Source organism: Helianthus annuus, chromosome 2, assembly GCF_002127325.2.
Source record: "Helianthus annuus cultivar XRQ/B chromosome 2, HanXRQr2.0-SUNRISE, whole genome shotgun sequence".
Classification (NCBI taxonomy): domain Eukaryota; kingdom Viridiplantae; phylum Streptophyta; class Magnoliopsida; order Asterales; family Asteraceae; genus Helianthus; species Helianthus annuus.
The window spans coordinates 41,621,552-41,632,057 of NC_035434.2; positions in this window are offsets into that span (position 1 = coordinate 41,621,552).

Here is a 10,506-nt window from a genome sequence, read left to right on the forward strand (position 1 = left end):
AGATGACGTACGTTCGTCCTCCTTGGGTAGGACAACAACCTTAAAACTTACTAGACAAAACTCTATCATGAAGTCCCTCATTTTATATTGACTTAATCGTCGAGGCCAATGGCGAGGGGGTCATTAGTTAATAGCGCTATTAGGTTTAACAAACCTCACACCGTGCCAGTCGGACGGGCGTATACTAATGGACTATGGCAAACTGTCAGTGATGATAGACACTGATGTAGGGCACAACTTATTTTCGTTAGTAGTCGATATGGTACGGTCTAGTGGTTCACATGGGGAAGCCCCCACTGATCATGGATATGGTTTGGGTAACATAGAAGGAACTGGTTAATCATACTTTCAACTATGGGGTAACCCCCACGGCAACTAAGCCAACGAAAGACAAACCATGTTTTTGAAAACAACTTAAAACTAAAAAACCAAACGTGAACTCACTCAACTTTATTGTTGACTCGTTGTTACATGCCTTACAGGTCGTTAAATGCTTATGGAGCTTGCACGAGGAGGAGGTCGTTGTGGGATATGGATTGTTATGTCCCGTGCTTAATATTTAATCCTTTTGAACCTATTAAACTTACGTTTTGAACTTTAATCTTATGAACTATGGAACTTATGTTTTGGACTTACGTTTTATGCTTCCGCTGTTAACTTAAAAATCGGTTACCTTCTTTAGGTCACCAATCGTATTGTGGTTGGTTTTATTTACTTAATTATGTTGTTCAATATGACTGGTGGCTCGATCCTGGTCATGTCACGCCTCCAAGCGGTGATACTTCGCGTGTGGATTTTGGGGGTGTGACAGATTGGTATCAGAGCCATTGGTTATAGTGAACTTGGTTTTAAAAAGGGAAAATCTTTTCGATAAAACCAGACTATAACCTGTACAGTGCTCAACGATCCACAACGATGCTTCGCTCCTTGTGCAAGACTTGACACAATAGGTGGTATGATTTATGTTATATTGACGGTTAGATAGTTCACACTGTGCATTAGTTAACGTGATAATTGCTATTTGAACCTTGTGTGTTTACTCTCTACTGACGTCCCACACATACGCACTTTCGCGACACTTTTCTCACTTACGTTGCTTCGTTGTGAAGATCATGAACGGACGCGGAGGAAGTATCAACCTAACTCAAGCCCAGTTGACGGCTTTGATCAATGAATAAGTTGCTGAGGCACTCACAGTTGTCCCTGCAGGAGGTATAACCTGCCATATCAACCCATCTTAGGACGTTTAGAACCTACACTCACAAACCAACCCTTGTGCTTAACATTGTCTATTATTCTCGCGCGACAGGTCAACCTGCACATCCTCCTGTATGTACGTTCAAAACCTTCATGGATTGCCGACCTAGTACTTTCAGCGGCACAGAAGGAGCTGTAGGTCTTCTTCACTGGTTCTAGAAGCTTGAGTCTATTTTTGAGATGTGTGAATGCCCTGAAGATCGTAAGGTGAAATTTGCTACTGGAACACTCGAAGGTGCTACGTTAACCTGGTGGAAAGCACAGGTTCCACTGCTAGGGCTGGCAGTTGCTAATGACACCCCATGTAACGACTTCAAGGAGTTGATCAAAGAAGAGTACTGCAGTCGTGACGACATCCACAAGCTAGAGGTGGAATTTTTCAATTTGAAGATGACGGGGTCTGAAATCGAGGCATACACAAAGAGATCGAATGAATTAGCCATCTTGTGTCCCACTATGGTGGATCCTCCTATCAAACGTATTGAGCTGTACCTCAAGGGTCTAGTACCAGAGATTCAGAGTCACGTGACTTCAGCTAACCTGGGCACCATTTAGCAAGTTATACGACTAGCTCATCGTCTCACTGATCAGGCAGTTGAGCAGAACAAGTTGCCCAAGCGTATTAGCGCTACTACTACTACTACTCCTGATGCTTCCAATGATAACAAGCGCAAGTGGGATGGAAATTCGGGCAAAGGTTCTACTCCAGTTCAGTCTCAGTCCTAGCAGCGAAAGACAGATGAGTACAGGAGCCCCGGTCAGCAGTCTTCTGGGAATCAAGGTCAGGGTGGGTACAAGGGAAATCACCCTAAGTGCAATCGATGTAATTTGCACCACAACGGGTAGTGCCACAAGGGTCATTGCCTGAGGTGTAACAAGTTTGGTCATGAAGCAAAGGATTGCAGGAGCACGCGACCAGCAAATCAGAATCGCCAACAGCAACAACAAGCTCCATAGAACCACCAGCAGCAGCAACTGCAGGGCAATAAAGGATGCTTTCAGTGTGGCGCTGAAGGCCACTTTAAGAGGAACTGTCCTCAGCTGAACCAGAATCAGAACAACAACAACCAAGGAAACGGGAACAACAATGGAGGCAACAACGGGGGTAACAATAACGGCAATGGCGCCCGAGGTCGTGTCTTCGTGATTGGTCAGGGTGATGCAAGGAACGATCCCAACGTTGTGATGGGTAAGTTTCTTCTAGACGACTTCTTTGTTACTGTTTTATTTGATTCGGGTGCCGATACTAGTTATGTGTCCTTAAAAGTTAGCCAAATGCTTAAGCGCACTCCAACACTTCTAAACACCAAACACACGGTAGAGCTAGTAAACGATAAAAGTCTTGAAGCCACACACATAGTTAAGGGCTGTAACCTCGTCCTAGCTGGTCAGACCTTCTCTACCGATCTTATTCCTATCGTTCTGGGTAGTTTCGACGTTGTTATTGGGATGGATTGGTTATCTCATCAGCAAGCGGAAATTCTCTGCAACGAGAAGATTGTCCGCATCCCTCGTTCTGGTAAAGAACCCCTCGTAATTCGTGGCGACAAGAGTGGTGTTGTTGTGGGCATCATCTCTTTCCTTAAGGCCCAGAAGTGTTTGCGAAAGGGCCACACTGCTATTCTAGCCCTTGTTTCTGATACATCCTCGGAAGAAAGGAAGATAGAAGACATACCTATTGTACGTGATTTTCCTGAGGTATTACCTGGTCTTCCGCCTCATCGTCAAGTTGAATTTCAAATTGAGCTAGCTCCTGGAGCAGCGCCCATAGCTCGAGCACCTTATCGTCTAGCTCCATCAGAACTTGAAGAACTGTCCACGCAACTACAGGAACTCTTGGAAAAGGGTTTCATACGTCCTAGCTCTTCGCCATGGGGAGCTCCAGTGTTATTCGTGAAAAAGAAAGTCGGTACCTTCAGAATGTGTATTGACTACCACGAACTCAACAAGGTGACCGTGAAGAATCGTTATCCTCTTCCACGCATTGATGACTTGTTCGACCAGTTGCAAGGGTTGAGTTATTACTCTAAGATTGATTTAAGATCGGGATACCATCAGTTGAGAGTCCGAGTGGGGGACGTCTCCAAAACAGCATTCAGAACTCGTTACGGCCACTACGAATTTCTGGTTATGCCTTTCGGATTGACGAATGCACCTGCGGTCTTCATGGATCTCATGAACCGAGTGTGCAAACCTTACCTGGATAAGTTTGTCATAGTCTTCATCGACGACATCCTGATCTATTCTAAGAGTAAGGAGGAACACGAGCAACACCTGAGGATTATTCTGGAACTTCTTCGAAAAGAGTAGTTGTATGCCAAGTTTTCGAAATGTGACTTTTGGCTTCGCGAAGTCCACTTTCTAGGCCATGTGGTAAACGAGGATGGGATTCATGTTGATCCATCTAAGGTTGAATCGATCAAGAACTGGCCTGCACCCCGTACACCGACAGAAATCCGCCAATTCTTGGGTTTGGTAGGATACTACAGAAGGTTCATCAAGGATTTCTCAAAGATTGCGCAACCTCTCACTTCACTGACTCAAAAGGGTGTCACCTATCATTGGGGTGATGCACAGGAGTCCGCATTTCAGCACTTAAAAGACAGACTTTGTAGCGCACCTATTGGTACGTGCGCGACTATACATATTTTTACAATGAAATTACACACGAATTGGTTTTAAATTTATAAAAGTGATTATTACTTTTACATCAAAACACACACGAAAGAGGCAAGTATACCCCGTCATATATGTAGTAAAGTATCGGTAAGAACAAGGTATCGATCCACGGAAATGGGAGGAGAAATAATACTAGACCTTTGCCACTAAATTATCGGTAAAAACATAATTAGTTTTGGCTTTAATTAATCTAAAGTAAGCATAAATAAATACTTATAAAACATAGTAAATTATATATAAATAGCCTTGCTTAATACACAACCAAAGCATGTCAACTAAGTCGGTTTTGGCACTAGAAGCATTCGGTCAATTTTCCATTTTGAGACAATTAGTATCCCTTTCAGGAATCCTAACATGACAATCATTCGGAAAGTTAAAACGATAAACACACTTTAACCACCTAAAATTGTTCTTTAACGTGCAATTGATAAATGTCTATAAAAATCTCCTAAAAATAAGTTAGTCATCCGTTAGGAGTTTTCTAACCTCACTTAATCAAGGAAAGCAACACCGATAAACACAATGCAACCACCGAGACAAGCATAAACTAGATTAAATCACAACCGAGTTCATTTTACAAATCTTGCACATAAATTCACCAAGATAGCAATTTTGGCCGAAACTACTAACTAAGCTAACAAATCATGGCAAGAATTCATAACAACACCATCTAACCCGTTAGAGTCCTTTCGTGAAGGCAAGCTTTCTTGATTAACAATAATTACATTTTATTAAACCACTAACCCGTTAGAGTATCATGGTGCCCACATTTTAACCAAGTTAAGCTAGTTAACAAAGTTTAAAGTTTACTAATACATGATTAAATAAGCTTCATTTTTCAACTATCTTACCTAACCAAGCACCAACCATCCAACACAATTACTTATAATCAAGAAATCAATATCAATAACAAGGTTGCAAACTAATCATCAAAGATAATCATAGAAAATACTTCAAAGTTTCATTACAAACATAGATTAACATACTAATGGTTATAATCAAGCAAGGGATTGTTGTGTTTTTGCCCAAAGGCTACAATAATACATAAATATTTAATCTAAATGCTTGAAAGGTTAACAAAAACATGGAAAGATTAGAAAACCCAACCATAAACAAGCACAAGATTAAGAATCCGGATAGTAAATGAGCAAAACCGGGCAATGTGGCTTGAATCCGAGTGAAAGCAGAAGCCTTCGGAGCCTCAAAATCGCCTGCAAAGCTCTCCAAAATTCCAGTTACGGATAGAATGGTTCTGTTCTGTTTATATGCTTTTTCGGTGTCGCACGGCCGTTCTCCCGATCGCACGACCGTGCACTTTAAGCATTATTGGTGGTGGTCCACCATACCGCATGACGTCACAGATCGTTGACTGGTCTTCGCACATGCACGGGCGTTCTTCATATGGCACGGGCGTTCCTTACCGAGGTCTAAGTTGCACGCTTGGTTCCTTGGTCGTTCATCACCGAGACTCTGTTGGTTCATCGGATACGCACGGTCGTTCTTCATATGGAACGACCGTTCTTCACCGAGCCGCCTTGTTTTCCTAGAACGCCCAGTCGCACTGACCGTTCATCACCGAGTTGATCAACTTTGTCGGAGATGCACGACCGTGCATTAGGTGGAACGGTCGTTCCACAGGCCCAGTTCAGAATCCTTAACAGAATGTCCGCAGCTTTGTCGTTTTGTCCAGAAAGTCCTCGTTTTCGCTATTATCTTGTCTGGTATGCTGTTTTAGGCCTGTAAACAAAAATGTAGATAATTAAGTATCCGAATGACGGTTTTACGGCCGAAAACGCATAAAATAGGGGTAAAACGGGGGCCTAAAATATGTGTAAATTAGCGAATATCAAATCTCCCCACACTTGAACCTTGCTTGTCCTCAAGCAAGCTGAACTAAAAAGCAATAAAAGACGGAAACAAACAAGAACGATAATTTACACACTATTTTATTGAAAACTACTATAAACGGTTAGCCGGTTTGTCGAAAGACAACATCAAAAGACTCAAACCCAAGCATATGCAATTATAAAGCGACAACCAAAAAGCCGTGACTTCACATTTAATCGACTCAACATGTTAATCTTCACGCGACTCACAATGTTCACACACACTCGGGTTTATTTATGAAACATACATATAATGTGTATGTGCAAACACTCAATGCCTCGTCAATGAAACATGCAATATCATAAGCTTGTCATAAGATCTCGTCTCCACCAACTAACATGCAAATAAGTGTAAATCAAGAGGTCTTTACGGGTTGTAACGTTAGGCTTGGGCGAAGGGTATGGAAGTAGACATATAAAGTGGCGAAAATGGTTAAAACTCTGTTTTAGCGTTTAACTAGCAAGAAAATAATACAACTATACATACAAACGCCTTAAAAAGGCGACTAAAGCGCAATCGAGCTTATCAACGAAATTTTAGCATTTAAGTGTTCAAAATTGCTCGATTTCATCAATTTCACCCTATTTTAGGGTGTTTTATTTTCTGTGGGTTTTTTTTTTTTTAGAAAACATACTATACAATAAACTGAAACAAACGCTAGTTAAACGATTATTTTGTCCGAGTTTCAACACTAAAAAGGGTTTAAAACATACAAAGGCTAAATTTGGCTAAGTGGGCGATAATGTGGGTAAACAAAGGTAAACGGGAAGGCTCGACATGGTTAATCCTAAAGGGTAATATAAGGTGAACGGGAAGCACAACACAAAGAACAAGGTTTACAACAAAGGGGTAATCTAAGTGCCTCTATCACTTTTACACAAATTCACAAGTTCATGGTTTTAACAAGCATACTAGTGACAAATTCTAAATTACACATAACATCCGGCTCACTCCTATATCCGAAATGAACAAATATATAACAATAGGCTCAAATATGCTCACGTAACGGATGGAATGGGTAAAAGTGTGAAAACTATCATGTAAGTCTTTCTTTGTTTGTCACGCTTTCCGGTTTTCTTTTTCAAAATTTATTTTGCTTGTCGGGTTTTTATCAAGTCCGAAGCTTTCTAAAACACAACCAACCGGTTTATTTACTAAAATATATACAAAATACAGGTATTTTTGAATGATTTTTCTGATTTTCTAATTTTTTTTATATAAATATGAGGACAAACAAAGTTAACCCCCTCCCCACACTTGAACTTCGCATTGTCCCCAATGCGAAACCCGAAATATAGAGAAAAAGGATAATAGTACTCCCCTCAAGATGATATCTGATGAATCGAGACTTCCAAAGCTGCGTCTGTCATATGCTCCGGTCAAAGACTTGATAGCCAAAATCTGCAAGTATGTCATATGGTACAGCAAAACAGAACAGTAACAGAATAAATATAAATAAACCATAATGTACATAAATACTACTAGTCCAAACAAAGACATAACAGAAAGTAAAGTGTTTGAAAAATACAATACAATCCGAGGGTGTTTGAAATACTACTCAAAAAGAACACCCGAAATAACAAGTACTAAAATAATAATAAAAACCACCAACGAACATCACCACCAACTCCTACTCGTCGTCACCGTCATCGTCTCTCGTGAAGGATGGGCCCGCACCACCATAACCAGGTGGGTTCCACGGTGGGAACTGTGGAGGGTGCTGGAAGTAGTCGGGATATGCATGGTGCATCTCCCCGAATAGGTACGAAAATCCGGCACTCACCCCCTGGTATAAGCTCTCCTGGCTCTGTCTCAGCTGATCCTGCGTGGCCCTGAGCTGATCCTGACTAGCCCGGATCTGGTCCTGGCTGGTCCTAATCTGATCGATGTACGTACCATGCTGTTCCTGCGTGACACGCATCTGCTGGAACTGCTGATAAAATTCAGGCCAATCCTGATGCTGGTAGTACTCATGGTGCTGCGGCTGGTGTGGCGGTGTGTGGTGCGGTGGTGTGTGCGGTCCGTGCTGCTGCTCCTGCATCTCTACATCCTCTTCCTCTTCCTCTTCTGGGAGTGGGGGCAACGGGTCCCAGACCTCGTTGTTGAGCCCCCTCAACCTATCCCCGTGATCAGTCTCAACAATTACCCCCATCGCCTTCAGTGACCTGATGTCAAGATGAACCCCCTCAGTTATCAGAGTGAGACCCTGAAGTACCTCCTCAGTCATAAGGTGTTCGTTGTACGCAATTTCGGTCACATACTGACCGCCATGCATCTGACTGTTAGAAGTCCTCCCTGAGCACTTCACAAAGTATTCAGCCATTCGCGCCGCTAAGTTGATTGGCGCCTTCTCCACCAATGCGTAAAGATAAATCAAATCTGGTGTTGGACAGTTACCAAGACTGTCCATGCGACCGCATATAGTGTGGCTAAACACATGGTGCATCACTCGCACCAGAGGGTCTTTAAGTCGTGAGGCCTTTGACATCCTTGGGTTGTATGGGTCCCCAACAGCATTTGCAGCCCAAAACTCATCCCGTGCTGCATCAGACGGGAAGGTGAACTGATCTGTGAAGACTTCGGGATCATCCATGTCTTCCCTAGTGTATATCCCGAGTCTCCTTCCCAAACGACCAACCGACCACCGGTGCCATCTACCACACAATCTGAAAGCTATCCGCTCTTTGTGGCGGAATTTGGGTCGTCGAGCAGCAACTGGCTTTTCGTAAGCATATGATGCAAAGAACTCTATGGTAAGCTCCAAGTAAACGGGTCGGTTGCAACCGACCAGATTTGTAAGTGGCCGACTCATCATGTTTTCCAGTCGGTCATACTGATTTAGTTCTTGCATTACTTCCCAATCCAGCCATCTAGGGACTCCGAACTGCCCCCTCCAGGTCCATAATGCGTCTCTTTTTGGAATGCATAAAGCTTCACGCTCGTTGTTGGGGTCAAACTGTAGGAAGGGATGATCCATCTGTAATGGGGAACATTGTTAGAAAGACAGAAACAGGAGAAAATGGAATTGAAAACAGCCGAGCAGCAAGTTATGAAGCTTCTATCAAACTGATCTGGGCATCCGGCACGGTCGTGCGGCGATACGCACGATCGTGCGTCACCAACTACGTGCACCATCTGCCCAGGAAACTCAGAATCGCACGGCGTGCGGTCAATTGGCACCACCGTGCAACACCGGACACAAGCTGACATCGTGGAATCACCCGGATTGGCACGACCGTTCCATACAAGGAACGACCGTGCGACAACTGACCTGCAGATTTCAAACCCCTGAACTTTGAATAGCCTGATTTTCCCAAAATCAACAACTTTTTTGTATAAACAGGGGTCGGAAACTCAACCGGGTGTTCACGATAAGCATGATTCAAACAAGGGTTAGGGTTTCGATTTGTTTATGAAGAGAACCCTAATAAATCCCTTGTTGAATCGGATGAAATCTACCTAGAAAGCAAGAAAACAAGAAATCTAACTCTAGAGACGTACCGTGCGAAGTTGGGTGCGAGATCGTGCGAAAAACCGTGCGATTTGGTGTAAAAACCGCTCTGGAACGGCTGCAGTTGCTAGGGTTCGCGAATGAGGGATTTTGCAGCAGATGAGGGTATATATAATGTGCAAAATGACAAAAATGCCCTCAGCCTGACGCACGGTCGTTCGCCGTTTGGCACGGTCGTGCGAATCCGACGACTTTCATTGTACTCGGTGATGCACCGAGGGTGCGATCCACCGTGCTAGGTGCTCGGAAACGCACGGTAGTGCGGATCCTGGCATGGTCGTGCATCAGCTGCAGATCAGAATTTTCTGCAGAAGCGATTTCCAGCAACTGTTTTGGCCGTTTTTCGCCGTTTTTTCGACACACCAACTGTTCTAACAATATTGCAATACAGAACCTTCGCTTGGCACGAATAGAAACTGTACAAAATAACGGAAACTACCTAACTAACCTAAATTACGCTAAAACTATAAAAACATAAAAACGGACAATTTTGCCCCTATAGCGCCAAAGACGCTCTTGCTGCATTTTTGTCGGCGAGTCAGTAGCGTAGACTCATGCTAAATTTTTGTCGACGAGTCGATAGCAAGACTCCAAGCTAAAACTAGAAAATAAATCCTAAATGACTAAACTACCCCTAAAGCGCAAAATACGCTCTTGCTGCATTTTTGATCCACGAGTCAGCAGCGTAGACTCTCTCCTCCCCACACTTATGATGTGTGCGGGGTTTGGAGCTCAATGACCTCCATCACCGACTCTGTCGGCCCGACAACGTACAACTTCAAGCGATGCCCATTTACTTTGAAAATAACGCCATTCGCGTTCTCTATTGCAACAGTCCCATACGGAAATACCTCTTTAACCGTGTATGGGCCTGTCCAACGTGAATGAAGCTTTCCGGGAAATAGCGCAACCGCGAGTTGTAAAGAAGAACAAGATCGCCCGCTTGGAATTCTTTGTGGTCCTTCAAGCACTTATCGTGCAATCTCTTCGTGCGCTCCTTGTACAACACGGAGCTCTCATAAGCGCGTTGTCGCAACTCTTCCAACTCATGAATCTGGAGAAACCGGGCTTCACCTCCGGCTTTTAGGTCCAGATTTGCGGTTTTTAGCGCCCACATCGCTTGATGCTCCAATTCCACCGATAAATGGCATGCCTTTTTCGTAAACACGCTT